This window comes from Dendrobates tinctorius, unplaced genomic scaffold (assembly GCF_039654945.1).
Source record: "Dendrobates tinctorius isolate UK_male_01 unplaced genomic scaffold, ASM3965494v1 ptg000127l, whole genome shotgun sequence".
NCBI lineage: Eukaryota > Metazoa > Chordata > Amphibia > Anura > Dendrobatidae > Dendrobates > Dendrobates tinctorius.
Genome location: NW_027361795.1, coordinates 24957025 through 24980155, shown reverse-complemented (window position 1 = coordinate 24980155; position 23131 = coordinate 24957025).

Genomic DNA, 23131 nt, shown 5'->3' with positions numbered 1-23131 from the left:
CTTTCGACATTTCGACTTTCGACATTTCGACATTCACATTTAACATTCGACATTTCGACATTTCGACATTCGACATTTCGACATTTCGACATTCACATTCGACATTTGACATTCACATTCGACATTCGACTTTCGACATTCGACATTTCGACATTCGACATTCACATTCGACATTCAACATTCAACATTCACATTCGACATTCGACATTTCAACATTTCGACATTCGACATTCAAATTCGACATTCGACATTCATAATCGACATTTTGACATTTTGACATTTCGACATTCGACATTTCGACAATCGACATTCACATTCGACATTTGACATTCGACATTTCGACATTCGACATTCACATCCGACATTTCGACATTCACATTCGACATTCGACATTCGACATTTCGACATTTCGACAGCCGACATTCACATTCGACATTCGACATTTCAACATTCACATTCGACATTTCAACATTCGACATTCACATTCGACATTTGACATTTGACATTCGACATTTCAACATTCGACATTTCGACATTCGACATTCACATTCGACATTTCGACATTTTGACATTCGACTTTCACATTCGACATTCACATTCGACTTTCGACATTCACATTCGACATTCGACATTCACATTCGACATTTTCACATTCGACATTCGACAATTCGACATTCGACAATTCGACATTCGACATTCGACATTTCGACATTTCGACATTCGACATTTCGACATTCGACATTCGACATTCGACATTCACATTCGACATTCGACATTCACATTCGACATTCGACATTCACATTCGACATTCGACATTCACATTCGACATTTCGAGATTCGACATTCACATTCGACATTTCGACATTCACATTCGACATTCGACATTTTGACTTTCAACATTCACATTTGACATTCGACATTCGACATTTCGACATTCGACATTTCGACATTTCGACATGTCGACATTCACATTCGACATTCGACATTCGACATTCACATTCGACATTCGACATTTGACATTCGACATTCACATTCGACATTCGACATTTCAACATTTCGACATTCGACATTCACAATCGACATTCGACATTCACATTCGACATTCGACATTTCGACATTTCGACATTCGACATTCACATTCGACATTCGACATTCGACATTCACATTCGACATTCGACATTCGACATTCACATTCGACATTCGACATTTCGACATTACGACATTTCGACATTACGACATTTCGACATTCACATTCGACATTCGACATTTCGACATTCACATTCGACATTTCGACTTTTGACATTCGACATTTGACATTCGACATTCGACATTTCAACATTCGACATTTCGACATTTGACATTCACATTCGACATTCGACATTTCGACATTTCGACAATCACATTCGACATTCGACATTTTGACATTTCGACATTCGACATTCACATTCGACATTCGACATTCACATTTGACATTCGACATTTCGACATTTCGACATTACGACAATTCGACATTCACATTCGACATTCGACATTTCGACATTACGACATTTCGACATTCACATTCGACATTTGACATTCGACATTCACATTCGACATTCGACATTCGACATTTCGACATTTCGACATTCGACATTCACATTCGACATTTCAACTTTCGACATTTCGACATTAACATTCGACTTTCGACATTCGACAATCGACTTTCGACATTCGACATTCGACATTCACATTCGACATTCGACATTCGACATTTCGATATTTCGACATGTCGACATTCACATTCGACTTTCGACATTCGACATTCGACATTCACATTCGACATTCGACATTTCGATATTTCGACATGTCGACATTCACATTCGACATTCGACATTTACATTCGACATTCGACATTCGACATTTCGACATTCACATTCGACATTTCGACTTTTCACATTCGACATTTGACATTCGACATTCGACATTTCAACATTCGACATTTGACATTCACATTCGACATTCGACATTTCGACATTTCGACAATCACATTCGACATTCAACATTTTGACATTTCGACATTCGACATTCACATTCGACATTCGACATTCACATTCGACATTCGACATTTCGACATTTCGACATTACGACAATTCGACATTCACATTCGACATTCGACATTTCGACATTACGACATTTAGACATTCAAATTCGACATTCGACATTTCGACTTTCGGCATTTCGACATTCACATTCGACATTCGACATTCACATTTGACATTCAACATTCACATTTGACATTCGACATTTCGATATTTCGACATTTTGACATTTCGACATTCGACATTCACATTCGACATTCGACATTCACATTCGACATTCGACATTTCGACATTTCGACATTACGACAATTCGACATTCACATTCGACATTCGACATTTCGACATTTCGACATTACGACATTTCGACATTCACATTCGACATTTCGACATTCGACATTCACATTCGACATTCGAAATTTCGACTTTCGACATTTCGACTTTCGACATTTCGACATTCACATTTAACATTCGACATTTCGACATTTCGACATTTCGACATTCGACATTTCGACATTTCGACATTCACATTCGACATTTGACATTCACATTCGACATTCGACTTTCGACATTCGACATTTCGACATTCGACATTCACATTCGACATTCAACATTCAACATTCACATTCGACATTTCAACATTTCGACATTCGACATTCAAATTCGACATTCGACATTCATAATCGACATTTTGACATTTTGACATTTCGACATTCGACATTTCGACAATCGACATTCACATTCCACATTTGACATTCGACATTTCGACATTCGACATTCACATCCGACATTTCGACATTCACAATCGACATTGGACATTCGACATTCGACATTTCGACATTTCGACAGCCGACATTCACATTCGACATTCGACATTTCGACATTCACATTCGACATTTCAACATTCGACATTCACATTCGACATTCGACATTTTGACATTTCGACATTCGACATTCACATTCGACATTCGACATTCACATTCGACATTCGACATTCGACATTCGACATTCGACATTTCGACATTACGACATTTCGACATTCACATGCGACATTTCGACATTCGACATTCGACATTTCGACTTTCGACATTTCGACATTTTGACATTCGACATTCACATTTAACATTCGACATTCACATTTAACATTCAACATTCACATTTAACATTCGACATTTCGACATTCGACATTCGACATTTCGACATTTCGACATTCACATTCGACATTTGACATTCACATTCGACATTCGACTTTCGACATTCGACATTTCGACATTCGACATTCACATTCGACATTCAACATTCAACATTCACAATCGACATTCGACATTTCAACATTTCGACATTCGACATTCAAATTCGACATTCGACATTCATAATCGACATTTCGACATTTTGACATTTCGACATTCGACATTTCGACAATCGACATTCACATTCGACATTTGACATTCGACATTTCGACATTCGACATTCACATCCGACATTTCGACATTCACATTCGACATTTCGACTTTCAACATTCGACATCTTGACATTCGACATTCACATTTGACATTCGACATTCACATTCGACATTTGACATTTGACATTTCGACATTTCGACATTCGACATTCACATTCGACATTTGACATTCGACATTCACATTCGACATTTTGACAATCGACATTTCGACATTTCAACATTCACATTTGACATTCGACATTCGACATTCACATTCGATATTCGACATTTTGACATTTCGACATTCGACATTCCCATTCGACATTCGACATTCACATTCGACATTCGACATTCACATTCGACATTCGACATTTCGACATTACGACATTTCGACATTCACATTCGACATTTCGACATTCGACATTCACATTCGACATTCGACAATTCGACATTCGACATTTCGACATTCGACATTCACATTCGACATTCACATTCGACATTCGACATTCACATTCGACATTTGACATTCGACATTCACATTCGACATTCGACATTTCGACATTTTGACATTTCGACATTCGACATTCGACATTCACATTCGACATTCACATTCGACATTCGACATTCACATTCGACATTCGACATTCGACATTCACATTCGACATTCGACATTCACATTCGACATTCGACATTCACATTCGACATTCGACATTTCGACATTTCGACATTTCGACATTCGACATTCGACATTTGACATTCACATTCGACATTCACATTCGACATTCGACATTTCAACATTTCGACATTCGACATTCAAATTCGACATTCGACATTTCGACATTTCGACATTCGACGTTCGACATTCGACATTTCGACATTCGACATTTCGACATTCGACATTCACATTCGACATTCGACATTTCGACATTTCGACATTCGACATTCACATTCGACATTCACATTCGACATTCACATTCGACATTCGACATTCACATTTGACATTCACATTCGACATTCGACATTCCGACTTTCAACATTCGACATCTTGACATTCGACATTCACATTTGACAATCGACATTCACATTTGACATTCGACATTCACATTCGACATTTGACATTCGACATTTCGACATTTCGACATTCGACATTCACATTCGACATTCGACATTTCGACTTTCGACATTCAACATTTCAACATTCGACATTCACATTCGACATTCGATATTCACATTTGACATTCGACATTCGACATTTCGACATTTCGACATTCACATTCGACATTCGACATTTCGACATTTCGACATTCGACATTCACATCCGACATTCGACATTTCGACATTCACATTCGACATTTCGACTTTTGACATTCGACATTTCGACATTCACTTTCGACATTTAACATTCGACATTTCAACATTCAACATTCGACATACACATTCGACATTCGACATTTCGACAATCACATTCGACATTTGACATTCGACATTTCGACAGCCGACATTCACATTCGACATTTCGACATTCACATTTGACATTTCGACTTTTGACATTCGACATTTCAACTTTCGACATTCGACAATCGACATTTCGACATTTCGACATTCACATTCGACATTTGACATTCACATTCCACATTCACATTCGACATTCGACATTTCGACATTTCGACAATCGACATTCACATTCGACATTTGACATTCGACATTTCGACATTCGACATTCACATCCGACATTCGACATTCGACATTTCGACATTTCGACAGCCGACATTCACATTCGACATTTCGACTTTTGACATTCGACATTTCAACATTCGACATTCACATTCAACATTTGACATTCGACATTCGACATTCGACATTTCAACATTCGACATTTCGACATTCGACATTCACATTCGACATTCGACATTTCGACATTCGACATTCACATTCGACATTCACATTCGACATTCACATTCGACATTCGACATTCACATTTGACATTCACATTCGACATTCGACATTTCGACTTTCAACATTCGACATCTTGACATTCGACATTCACATTTGACAATCGACATTCACATTTGACATTCGACATTCACATTCGACATTTGACATTCGACATTTCGACATTTCGACATTTCGACATTCACATTCGACATTCGACATTTCGACATTTCGACATTCGACATTCACATCCGACATTCGACATTTCGACATTCACATTCGACATTTCGACTTTTGACATTCGACATTTCGACATTTCGACATTCACTTTCGACATTTGACATTCGACATTTCAACATTCAACATTCGACATACACATTCGACATTCGACATTTCGACATTTCGACATTCAACATTCACATTCGACATTCGACATTCGACATTCGACATTCGACATTTCGACATTTCGACATTTGACATTCACATTCGACATTCGACATTTCGACATTCACATTCGACATTTCGACTTTTGACATTCGACATTTCGACATTCACATTCGACATTCACATTCGACATTCAACATTTCGACATTTCGACAATCGACATTCACATTCGACATTTGACATTCGACATTTCGACATTCGACATTCACATCCGACATTCGACATTCAACATTTCGACATTTCGACAGCCGACATTCACATTCGACATTTCTACTTTTGACATTCGACATTTCGACATTTCGACATTCACTTTCGACATTTGACATTCGACATTTCAACATTCAACATTCGACATACACATTCGACATTCGACATTTCGACAATCACATTCGACATTCGACATTTCGACATTTCGACATTCAACATTCACATTCGACATTCGACATTCGACATTCGACATTCGACATTTCGACATTTCGACATTTGACATTCACATTCGACATTCGACATTTCGACATTCACATTCGACATTTCGACTTTTGACATTCGACATTTCGACATTTGACATTCACATTCGACATTCGACATTTCGACATTCACATTCGACATTTCGACTTTTGACATTCGACATTTCAACTTTCGACATTCACATTCGACATTCGACATTTCGACATTTCGACATTCGACATTCGACAATCGACATTTCGACATTTCGACATTCACATTCGACATTTGACATTCACATTCGACATTCACATTCGACATTCGACATTTCGACATTTCGACAATCGACATTCACATTCGACATTTGACATTCGACATTTCGACATTCGACATTCACATCCGACATTCGACATTCGACATTTCGACATTTCGACAGCCGACATTCACATTCGACATTTCGACTTTTGACATTCGACATTTCAACATTCGACATTCACATTCGACATTTGACATTCGACATTCGACATTCGACATTTCAACATTCGACATTTCGACATTCGACATTCACATTCGACATTCGACATTTCGACATTTCGACATTCGACATTCACATTCGACATTCACATTCGACATTCACATTCGACATTCGACATTCACATTTGACATTCACATTCGACATTCGACATTTCGACTTTCAACATTCGACATCTTGACATTCGACATTCACATTTGACAATCGACATTCACATTTGACATTCGACATTCACATTCGACATTTGACATTCGACATTTCGACATTTCGACATTCGACATTCACATTCGACATTCGACATTTCGACTTTCGACATTCGACATTTCGACATTCGACATTCACATTCGACATTCGATATTCACATTTGACATTCGACATTCGACATTTCGACATTTCGACATTCACATTCGACATTCGACATTTCGACATTTCGACATTCGACATTCACATCCGACATTCGACATTTCGACATTCACATTCGACATTTCGACTTTTGTCATTCGACATTTCGACATTTCGACATTCACTTTCGACATTTGACATTCGACATTTCAACATTCAACATTCGACATACACATTCGACGTTCGACATTTCGACAATCACATTCGACATTCGACATTTCGACATTTCGACATTCAACATTCACATTCGACATTCGACATTCGACATTCGACATTCGACATTCGACATTCGACATTCGACATTTCGACATTTGACATTCACATTCGACATTCGACATTTCGACATTCACATTCGACATTTCGACTTTTGACATTCGACATTTCGACATTTGACATTCACATTCGACATTCGACATTCGACATTCGACATTTCGACATTCGAAATTCACATTCGACATTCGACATTCGACATTCGACATTTCGACATTTTGACATTCGACATTCACATTCGACATTCGACATTCGACATTTTGACTTTCGACATTCGACATTTCGACATTCGACATTCACATTCGACATGCGACATTTCAACATTTCGACATTCACATTCGACATTCACATTCGACATTCGACATTTCGACATTCGACATTTCGACAATCGACATTTCGACATTTCAACATTCACATTTGACAATCGACATTCAACATTTCGACATTCGACATTTCGACATTCACATTCGACATTCAAATTCGACATTCGACATGCACATTTGACATTCGACATTCACATTCGACAATCGACATTTCGACTTTCGACATTCGACATTCGACATTTCGACTTTCGACATTCGACATTCACATTCGACATTTCGACTTTCGACATTCGACATTCGACATTTCGACTTTCGACATTCGACATTTCGACGTTCGACATTTCGACATTCGACATTCAAATTCGACATTCGACATTCGACATTTCGACATTCGACATTTCGACATTCGACATTTCGACATTCACATTCGACATTTCGACATTTCGACATTCACATTCGACATTCGACATTTCGACTTTCGACATTCACATTCGATATTTGCATTTCGACAATCGACATTTCGACATTTCGACATTCACATTCGACATTCACATTTGACATTCGACATTCACATTTGACAATCGACATTCGACATTTCGACATTCGACATTTCGACATTTCGACATTCGACATTCACATTCGACAATCGACATTCGACATTTCAACATTCAACATTTCGAGATTCGACATTCACATTCGACATTTCGACATTTCGACATTCGCATTCGACATTCGACATTTTGACTTTCGACATTTCGACATTCGACATTCACATTTGACATTCGACATTCACATTCGACATTCGACATTTCGACATTCGACATTTCGACATTTCGACATGTCGACATTCACATTCGACATTCGACATTCACATTCGACATTCGACATTTGACATTTGACATTCGACATTCACATTCGACATTCAACATTTCGACATTCGACATTCGACATTCACATTCGACATTCGACATTTTGACATTCAACATTCGACATTTCGACATTCGACATTCGACATTCACATTCGACATTCGACATTTGACATTTGACATTCGACATTCACATTCGACATTCGACATTTTGACATTTCGACATTCGACATTCACATTCGACATTCGACATTCACATTCGACATTCGACATTTCGACATTTCGACATTACGACAATTCGACATTCACATTCGACATTCACATTTGACATTCAACATTCACAATTGACAATCGACATTCGACATTCGACATTTCGACATTTCGACATTCACATTCGACATTCACATTCGACATTCGACATTCACATTCGACATTTCAACATTTCGACATTCGACATTCACATTCGACATTTCGACTTTCGACATTTCGACATTTCGACATTCGACATTAACATTCGACATTCGACAATCGACTTTCGACATTCGACATTCACATTCGACATTCGACATTCGACATTCGACATTTCGATATTTCGACATGTCGACATTCACATTCGACTTTCGACATTCGACATTCGACATTCACATTCGACATTCGACATTCGACATTCGACATTTCGATATTTAGACATGTCGACATTCACATTCGACATTCGACATTCACATTCGACATTCGACATTTGACATTTCGACATTCACATTCGACATTTCGACTTTTGACATTCGACATTTGACATTCGACATTCGACATTTCAACATTCGACATTTCGACATTTGACATTCACATTCGACATTCGACATTTCGACATTTCGACAATCACATTCGACATTTGACATTTTGACATTTCGACATTCGACATTCACATTCGACATTCGACATTCACATTCGACATTCGACATTTCGACATTTCGACATTACGACAATTCGACATTCACATTCGACATTCGACATTTCGACATTTCGACATTACGACATTTCGACATTCACATTCGACATTCGACATTTCGACTTTCGGCATTTCGACATTCACATTCGACATTCGACATTCACATTTGACATTCAACATTCACATTTGACAATCGACATTCGACATTCGACATTCGACATTTCGATATTTCGACATTTTGACATTTCGACATTCGACATTCACATTCGACATTCGACATTCACATTCGACATTCGACATTTCGACATTTCGACATTACGACAATTCGACATTCACATTCGACATTCGACATTTCGACATTTCGACATTACGACATTTCGACATTCACATTCGACATTTCGACATTCGACATTCACATTCGACATTCGACATTTCGACTTTCGACATTTCGACTTTCGACATTTCGACATTCACATTTAACATTCGACATTTCGACATTTCGACATTTCGACATTCGACATTTCGACATTTCGACATTCACATTCGACATTTGACATTCACATTCGACATTCGACTTTCGACATTCGACATTTCGACATTCGACATTCACATTCGACATTCAACATTCAACATTCACATTCGACATTCGACATTTCAACATTTCGACATTCGACATTCAAATTCGACATTCGACATTCATAATCGACATTTTGACATTTTGACATTTCGACATTCGACAATCGACATTCACATTCGACATTTGACATTCGACATTTCGACATTCGACATTCACATCCGACATTTCGACATTCACATTCGACATTCGACATTCGACATTTCGACATTTCGACAGCCGACATTCACATTCGACATTCGACATTTCGACATTCACATTCGACATTTCAACATTCGCCATTCACATTCGACATTTGACATTTGACATTCGACATTCGACATTTCAACATTCGACATTTCGACATTCGACATTCACATTCGACATTTCGACATTTTGACATTCGACTTTCACATTCGACATTCACATTCGACTTTCGACATTCACATTCGACATTCGACATTCACATTCGACATTTTCACATTCGACATTCGACAATTCGACTTTCGACATTCGACAATTCGACATTCGACATTCGACATTTCGACATTTCGACATTCACATTCGACATTCGACATTCACATTCGACATTCGACATTCACATTCGACATTCGACATTCACGTTCGACATTTCGAGATTCGACATTCACATTCGACATTTCGACATTCACATTCGACATTCGACATTTTGACTTTCAACATTCACATTTGACATTCGACATTAGACATTCACATTCTACATTCGACATTCGACATTTCGACATTCGACATTTCGACATTTCGACATGTCGACATTCACATTCGACATTCGACATTCGACATTCGACATTCACATTCGACATTCGACATTTGACATTCGACATTCACATTCGACATTCGACATTTCGACATTTCGACATTCGACATTCACAATCGACATTCGACATTCACATTCGACATTCGCATTTGACATTCAACATTCACATTTGACAATCGACATTCGACATTCGACATTCGACATTTCGACATTTCGACATTCACATTCGACATTCACATTTGACATTCGACATTCACATTCGACATTCGACATTCACATTTGACATTCGACATTCACATTCGACATTCGACATTCGACATTTCGACATTTCGACATTCGACATTCACATTCGACATTTCGACTTTCGACATTTCGACATTACGACATTCGACATTAACATTCGACATTCGACAATCGACTTTCGACATTCGACATTCACATTCGACATTCGACATTCGACATTCGACATTTCGATATTTCGACATGTCGACATTCACATTCGACTTTCGACATTCGACATTCACATTCGACATTCGACATTTCGATATTTAGACATGTCGACATTCACATTCGACATTCGACATTCACATTCGACATTCGACATTTGACATTTCGACATTCACATTCGACATTTCGACTTTTGACATTCGACATTTGACATTCGACATTCGACATTTCAACATTCGACATTTCGACATTTGACATTCACATTCGACATTCGACATTTCGACATTTCGACAATCACATTCGACATTTGACATTTTGACATTTCGACATTCGACATTCACATTCGACATTCGACATTCACATTCGACATTCGACATTTCGACATTTCGACATTATGACAATTCGACATTCACATTCGACATTCGACATTTCGACATTTCGACATTACGACATTTCGACATTCACATTCGACATTCGACATTTCGACTTTTGGCATTTCGACATTCACATTCGACATTCACATTTGACATTCAACATTCACATTTGACAATCGACATTCGACATTCGACATTCGACATTTCGATATTTCGACATTTTGACATTTCGACATTCGACATTCACATTCGACATTCGACATTCACATTCGACATTCGACATTTCGACACTACGACAATTCGACATTCACATTCGACATTCGACATTTCGACATTTCGACATTACGACATTTCGACATTCACATTCGACATTTCGACATTCGACATTCACATTCGACATTCGACATTTCGACTTTCGACATTTCGACTTTCGACATTTCGACATTCACATTTAACATTCGACATTTCGACATTTCGACATTTCGACATTCGACATTTCGACATTTCGACATTCACATTCGACATTTGACATTCACATTCGACATTCGACTTTCGACATTCGACATTTCGACATTCGACATTCACATTCGACATTCAACATTCAACATTCACATTCGACATTCGACATTTCAACATTTCGACATTCGACATTCAAATTCGACATTCGACATTCATAATCGACATTTTGACATTTTGACATTTCGACATTCGACATTTCGACAATCGACATTCACATTCGATATTTGACATTCGACATTTCGACATTCGACATTCACATCCGACATTTCGACATTCACATTCGACATTCGACATTTCGACATTTCGACAGCCGACATTCACATTCGACATTCGACATTTCGACATTCACATTCGACATTTCAACATTCGACATTCACATTTGACATTTGACATTTGACATTCGAAATTCGACATTTCAACATTCGACATTTCGACATTCGACATTCACATTCGACATTTCGACATTTTGACATTCGACTTTCAGATTCGACATTCACATTCGACTTTCGACATTCACATTCGACATTCGACATTCACATTCGACATTTTCACATTCGACATTCGACAATTCGACTTTCGACATTCGACAATTCGACATTCGACATTCGACATTTCGACATTTTGACATTCGACATTCACATTCGACATTCGACATTCGACATTTTGACTTTCGACATTCGACATTTCGACATTCGACATTCTCATTCGACATGCGACATTTCAACATTTCGACATTCACATTCGACATTCACATTCGACATTCGACATTTCGACATTCGACATTTCGACAATCGACATTTCGACATTTCAACATTCACATTTGACAATCGACATTCAACATTTCGACATTCGACATTTCGACATTCACATTCGACATTCAAATTCGACATTCGACATGCACATTTGACATTCGATATTCACATTCGACAATCGACATTTCGACTTTCGACATTCGACATTCGACATTTCGACTTTCGACATTCGACATTCACATTCGACATTTCGACATTTCGACTTTCGACATTCGACATTTCGACGTTCGACATTTCGACATTCGACATTCAAATTCGACATTCTACATTCGACATTTCGACATTCGACATTTCGACATTCGACATTTCGACATTCACATTCGACATTTCGACATTCACATTCGACATTCGACATTTCGACTTTCGACATTCACATTCGATATTTGCATTTCGACAATCGACATTTCGACATTTCGACATTCACATTCGACATTCACATTTGACATTCACATTTGACAATCGACATTCGACATTTCGACGTTCGACATTTCGACATTTCGACATTCGACATTCACATTCGACAATCGACATTCGACATTTCAACATTCAACATTTCGAGATTCGACATTCACATTCGACATTTCGACATTTCGACATTCGCATTCGACATTCGACATTTTGACTTTCGACATTTCGACATTCGACATTCACATTTGACATTCGACATTCACATTCGACATTCGACATTTCGACATTCGACATTTCGACATTTCGACATGTCGACATTCACATTCGACATTCGACATTCACATTCGACATTCGACATTTGACATTTGACATTCGACATTCACATTCGACATTCAACATTTCGACATTCGACATTCGACATTCACATTCGACATTCGACATTTTGACATTCAACATTCGACATTTCGACATTCGACATTCGACATTCGACATTCACATTCGACATTCGACATTTGACATTTGACATTCGACATTCACATTCGACATTCGACATTTTGACATTTCGACATTCGACATTCACATTCGACATTCGACATTCACATTCGACATTTCGACATTTCGACATTACGACAATTCGACATTCACATTCGACATTCACATTTGACATTCAACATTCACATTTGACAATCGACATTCGACATTCGACATTCGACATTTCGACATTTCGACATTCACATTCGACATTCACATTCGACATTCGACATTCACATTCGACATTCGACATTTTGACATTCAACATTCGACATTTCGACATTCGACATTCGACATTCGACATTCACATTCGACATTCGACATTTGACATTTGACATTCGACATTCACATTCGACATTCGACATTTTGACATTTCGACATTCGACATTCACATTCGACATTCGACATTCACATTCGACATTTCGACATTTCGACATTACGACAATTCGACATTCACATTCGACATTCACATTTGACATTCAACATTCACATTTGACAATCGACATTCGACATTCGACATTCGACATTTCGACATTTCGACATTCACATTCGACATTCACATTCGACATTCGACATTCACATTCGACATTCACATTTGACATTCGACATTCACATTCGACATTCGACATTCGACATTTCGACATTTCGACATTCGACATTCACATTCGACATTTCGACTTTCGACATTTCGACATTTCGACATTCGACATTAACATTCGACATTCGACAATCGACTTTCGACATTCGACATTCGACATTCACATTCGACATTCGACATTCGACATTTCGATATTTCGACATGTCGACATTCACATTCGACTTTCGACATTCGACATTCAACATTCACATTCGACATTCGACATTCGACATTTCGATATTTAGACATGTCGACATTCACATTCGACATTCGACATTCACATTCGACATTCGACATTTGACATTTCGACATTCACATTCGACATTTCGACTTTTGACATTCGACATTTGACATTCGACATTCGACATTTCAACATTCGACATTTCGACATTTGACATTCACATTCGACATTCGACATTTCGACATTTCGACAATCACATTCGACATTCGACATTTTGACATTTCGACATTCGACATTCACATTCGACATTCGACATTCACATTCGACATTCGACATTTCGACATTTCGACATTACGACAATTCGACATTCACATTCGACATTCGACATTTCGACATTTCGACATTACGACATTTCGACATTCACATTCGACATTCGACATTTCGACTTTCGGCATTTCGACATTCACATTCGACATTCGACATTCACATTTGACATTCAACATTTTCATTTGACAATGGACATTCGACATTCGACATTCGACATTTCGATATTTCGACATTTTGACATTTCGACATTCGACATTCACATTCGACATTCGACATTCACATTCGACATTCGACATTTCGACATTTCGACATTACGACAATTCGACATTCACATTCGACATTCGACATTTCGACATTTCGACATTACGACATTTCGACATTCACATTCGACATTTCGACATTCGACATTCACATTCGACATTCGACATTTCGACTTTCGACATTTCGACTTTCGACATTTCGACTTTCGACATTTCGACATTCACATTTAACATTCGACATTTCGACATTTCGACATTTCGACATTCGACATTTCGACATTCACATTCAACATTTGACATTCACATTCGACATTCAACATTCAACATTCACATTCGACATTCGACATTTCAACATTTCGACATTCGACATTCACATTCGACTTTCGACATTCACATTCGACATTTCGAGATTCGACATTCACATTCGACATTTCGACATTCACATTCGACATTTTGACTTTCAACATTCACATTTGACATTCGACATTAGACATTCACATTCTACATTCGACATTCGACATTTCGACATTCGACATTTCGACATTTCGACATGTCGACATTCACATTCGACATTCGACATTCGACATTCGACATTCACATTCGACATTCGACATTTGACATTCGACATTCACATTCGACATTCGACATTTCGACATTTCGACATTCGACATTCACAATCGACATTCGACATTCACATTCGACATTCGACATTTCGACATTTCGACATTCGACATTCACATTCGACATTCGACATTTACATTCGACATTCGACATTTCGACATTTCGACATTACGACAATTCGACATTCACATTCGACATTCGACATTTCGACATTTCGACATTACGACATTTCGACATTCACATTCGACATTTGACATTCGACATTCACATTCGACATTCGACATTTCGACATTTCGACATTCGACATTCACATTCGACATTTCAACTTTCGACATTTCGACATTTCGACATTCGACATTAACATTCGACTTTCGACATTCGACAATCGACTTTCGACATTCGACATTCACATTCGACATTCGACATTCGACATTTCGATATTTCGACATGTCGACATTCACATTCGACTTTCGACATTCGACATTCGACATTCTCATTCGACATTCGACATTCGACATTTCGATATTTCGACATGTCGACATTCACATTCGACATTCGACATTTACATTCGACATTCGACATTCGACATTTCGACATTCACATTCGACATTTCGACTTTTGACATTCGACATTTGACATTCGACATTCGACATTTCAACATTCGACATTTCGACATTTGACATTCACATTCGACATTCGACATTTCGACATTTCGACAATCACATTCGACATTCGACATTTTGACATTTCGACATTCGACATTCACATTCGACATTCGACATTCACATTCGACATTCGACATTTCGACATTTCGACATTACGACAATTCGACATTCACATTCGACATTTCGACATTACGACATTTAGACATTCACATTCGACATTCGACATTTCGACTTTCGGCATTTCGACATTCACATTCGACATTCGACATTCACATTTGACATTCAACATTCACATTTGACATTCGACATTTCGATATTTCGACATTTTGACATTTCGACATTCGACATTCACATTCGACATTCGACATTCACATTCGACATTCGACATTTCGACATTTCGACATTACGACAATTCGACATTCACATTCAACATTCGACATTTCGACATTTCGACATTACGACATTTCGACATTCACATTCGACATTTCGACATTCGACATTCACATTCGACATTCGAAATTTCGACTTTCGACATTTCGACTTTCGACATTTCGACATTCACATTTAACATTCGACATTTCGACATTTCGACATTCGACATTTCGACATTTCGACATTCACATTCGACATTTGACATTCACATTCGACATTCGACTTTCGACATTCGACATTTCGACATTCGACATTCACATTCGACATTCAACATTCAACATTCACATTCGACATTTCAACATTTTGACATTCGACATTCAAATTCGACATTCGACATTCATAATCGACATTTTGACATTTTGACATTTCGACATTCGACATTTCGACAATCGACATTCACATTCGACATTTGACATTCGACATTTCGACATTCGACATTCACATCCGACATTTCGACATTCACAATCGACATTCGACATTCGACATTCGACATTTCGACATTTCGACAGCCGACATTCACATTCGACATTCGACATTTCGACATTCACATTCGACATTTCAACATTCGACATTCACATTCGACATTCGACATTTTGACATTTCGACATTCGACATTCACATTCGACATTCGACATTCACATTCGACATTCGACATTCGACATTCGACATTTCGACATTACGACATTTCGACATTCACATGCGACATTTCGACATTCGACATTTCGACTTTCGACATTTCGACATTTTGACATTCGACATTCACATTTAACATTCGACATTCACATTTAACATTCAACATTCACATTTAACATTCGACATTTCGACATTCGACATTCGACATTTCGAGATTCGACATTCACATTCGACATTTCGACATTCACATTCGACATTCGACATTTTGACTTTCGACATTTCGACATTCGACATTCACATTTGACATTCGACATTCGACATTCACATTCGACATTCGACATTCACATTCGACATTCGACATTTCGACATTTCGACATTCGACATTCACATTCGACATTCGACATTCACATTCGACATTCGACATTCACATTCGACATTCGACATTCACATTCGACATTCGACATTTCGACATTACGACATTTCGACATTACGACATTTCGACATTCACATTCGACATTCGACATTCGACATTTCGACATTCGACATTCGACATTTTGACTTTCGACATTTCGACATTTTGACATTCGACATTCACATTTAACATTCAACATTCAACATTCACATTTAACATTCGACATTTCGACATTTCGACATTTCGACATTCACATTCGCCATTTGACATTCACATTCGACATTCGACTTTCGACATTCGACATTCGACATTCACATTCGACATTCAACATTCACATTCGACATTCGACATTTCAACATTTCGACATTCGACATTCAAATTCGACATTCGACATTCATAATCGACATTTCGACATTTTGACATTTCGACATTCGACATTTCGACAATCGACATTCACATTCGACATTTGACATTCGACATTTTGACATTCGACATTCACATCCGACATTTCGACATTCACATTCGACATTTCGACTTTCAACATTCGACATCTTGACATTCGACATTCACATTTGACATTCGACATTCACATTCGACATTTGACATTCGACATTTCGACATTTCGACATTCACATTCGACATTCACATTTGACATTCGACATTCACATTCGACATTTCGACAATCGACATTTCGACATTTCAACATTCACATTTGACATTCGACTTTCGACATTCACATTCGACATTCGACATTTCGACATTTCGACATTCGACATTCACATTCGACATTCGACATTCACATTCGACATTCACATTCGACATTCGACATTTCGACATTTCGACATTCACATTCGACATTTCGACATTCGACATTCACATTCGACATTCGACAATTCGACATTCGACATTTCGACATTCGACATTCACATTCGACATTCACATTCGACATTCGACATTCGACATTCACATTCGACATTCGACATTCACATTCGACATTCGACATTTCGACATTTTGACATTTTGACATTCGACATTCGACATTCGACACTCACATTCGACATTCACATTCGACATTCGACATACCGACTTTCGGCATTTCGACATTCACATTCGACATTCGACATTCACATTTGACATTCAACATTCACATTTGACATTCGACATTTCGATATTTCGACATTTTGACATTTCGACATTCGACATTCACATTCGACATTCGACATTCACATTCGACATTCGACATTTCGACATTTCGACATTACGACAATTCGACATTCACATTCGACATTCGACATTTCGACATTTCGACATTACGACATTTCGACATTCACATTCGACATTTCGACATTCGACATTCACATTCGACATTCGAAATTTCGACTTTCGACATTTCGACTCTCGACATTTCGACATTCACATTTAACATTCGACATTTCGACATTTCGACATTTCGACATTCGACATTTCGACATTTCGACATTCACATTCGACATTTGACATTCACATTCGACATTCGACTTTCGACATTCGACATTTCGACATTCGACATTCACATTCGACATTCAACATTCAACATTCACATTCGACATTTCAACATTTCGACATTCGACATTCAAATTCGACATTCGACATTCATAATCGACATTTTGACATTTTGACATTTCGACATTCGACATTTCGACAATCGACATTCACATTCGACATTTGACATTCGACATTTCGACATTCGACATTCACATCCGACATTTCGACATTCACAATCGACATTCGACATTCGACATTCGACATTTCGACATTTCGACAGCCGACATTCACATTCGACATTCGACATTTTGACATTCAACATTCGACATTTCGACATTCGACATTCGACATTCGACATTCACATTCGACATTCGACATTTGACATTTGACATTCGACATTCACATTCGACATTCGACATTTTGACATTTCGACATTCGACATTCACATTCGACATTCGACATTCACATTCGACATTTCGACATTTCGACATTACGACAATTCGACATTCACATTCGACATTCACATTTGACATTCAACATTCACATTTGACAATCGACATTCGACATTCGACATTCGACATTTCGACATTTCGACATTCACATTCGACATTCACATTCGACATTCGACATTCACATTCGACATTCGACATTTTGACATTCAACATTCGACATTTCGACATTCGACATTCGACATTCGACATTCACATTCGACATTCGACATTTGACATTTGACATTCGACATTCACATTCGACATTCGACATTTTGACATTTCGACATTCGACATTCACATTCGACATTCGACATTCACATTCGACATTTCGACATTTCGACATTACGACAATTCGACATTCACATTCGACATTCACATTTGACATTCAACATTCACATTTGACAATCGACATTCGACATTCGACATTCGACATTTCGACATTTCGACATTCACATTCGACATTCACATTCGACATTCGACATTCACATTCGACATTCACATTTGACATTCGACATTCACATTCGACATTCGACATTCGACATTTCGACATTTCGACATTCGACATTCACATTCGACATTTCGACTTTCGACATTTCGACATTTCGACATTCGACATTAACATTCGACATTCGACAATCGACTTTCGACATTCGACATTCGACATTCACATTCGACATTCGACATTCGACATTTCGATATTTCGACATGTCGACATTCACATTCGACTTTCGACATTCGACATTCAACATTCACATTCGACATTCGACATTCGACATTTCGATATTTAGACATGTCGACATTCACATTCGACATTCGACATTCACATTCGACATTCGACATTTGACATTTCGACATTCACATTCGACATTTCGACTTTTGACATTCGACATTTGACATTCGACATTCGACATTTCAACATTCGACATTTCGACATTTGACATTCACATTCGACATTCGACATTTCGACATTTCGACAATCACATTCGACATTCGACATTTTGACATTTCGACATTCGACATTCACATTCGACATTCGACATTCACATTCGACATTCGACATTTCGACATTTCGACATTACGACAATTCGACATTCACATTCGACATTCGACATTTCGACATTTCGACATTACGACATTTCGACATTCACATTCGACATTCGACATTTCGACTTTCGGCATTTCGACATTCACATTCGACATTCGACATTCACATTTGACATTCAACATTTTCATTTGACAATGGACATTCGACATTCGACATTCGACATTTCGATATTTCGACATTTTGACATTTCGACATTCGACATTCACATTCGACATTCGACATTCACATTCGACATTCGACATTTCGACATTTCGACATTACGACAATTCGACATTCACATTCGACATTCGACATTTCGACATTTCGACATTACGACATTTCGACATTCACATTCGACATTTCGACATTCGACATTCACATTCGACATTCGACATTTCGACTTTCGACATTTCGACTTTCGACATTTCGACTTTCGACATTTCGACATTCACATTTAACATTCGACATTTCGACATTTCGACATTTCGACATTCGACATTTCGACATTCACATTCAACATTTGACATTCACATTCGACATTCAACATTCAACATTCACATTCGACATTCGACATTTCAACATTTCGACATTCGACATTCACATTCGACTTTCGACATTCACATTCGACATTTCGAGATTCGACATTCACATTCGACATTTCGACATTCACATTCGACATTTTGACTTTCAACATTCACATTTGACATTCGACATTAGACATTCACATTCTACATTCGACATTCGACATTTCGACATTCGACATTTCGACATTTCGACATGTCGACATTCACATTCGACATTCGACATTCGACATTCGACATTCACATTCGACATTCGACATTTGACATTCGACATTCACATTCGACATTCGACATTTCGACATTTCGACATTCGACATTCACAATCGACATTCGACATTCACATTCGACATTCGACATTTCGACATTTCGACATTCGACATTCACATTCGACATTCGACATTTACATTCGACATTCGACATTTCGACATTTCGACATTACGACAATTCGACATTCACATTCGACATTCGACATTTCGACATTTCGACATTACGACATTTCGACATTCACATTCGACATTTGACATTCGACATTCACATTCGACATTCGACATTTCGACATTTCGACATTCGACATTCACATTCGACATTTCAACTTTCGACATTTCGACATTTCGACATTCGACATTAACATTCGACTTTCGACATTCGACAATCGACTTTCGACATTCGACATTCACATTCGACATTCGACATTCGACATTTCGATATTTCGACATGTCGACATTCACATTCGACTTTCGACATTCGACATTCGACATTCTCATTCGACATTCGACATTCGACATTTCGATATTTCGACATGTCGACATTCACATTCGACATTCGACATTTACATTCGACATTCGACATTCGACATTTCGACATTCACATTCGACATTTCGACTTTTGACATTCGACATTTGACATTCGACATTCGACATTTCAACATTCGACATTTCGACATTTGACATTCACATTCGACATTCGACATTTCGACATTTCGACAATCACATTCGACATTCGACATTTTGACATTTCGACATTCGACATTCACATTCGACATTCGACATTCACATTCGACATTCGACATTTCGACATTTCGACATTACGACAATTCGACATTCACATT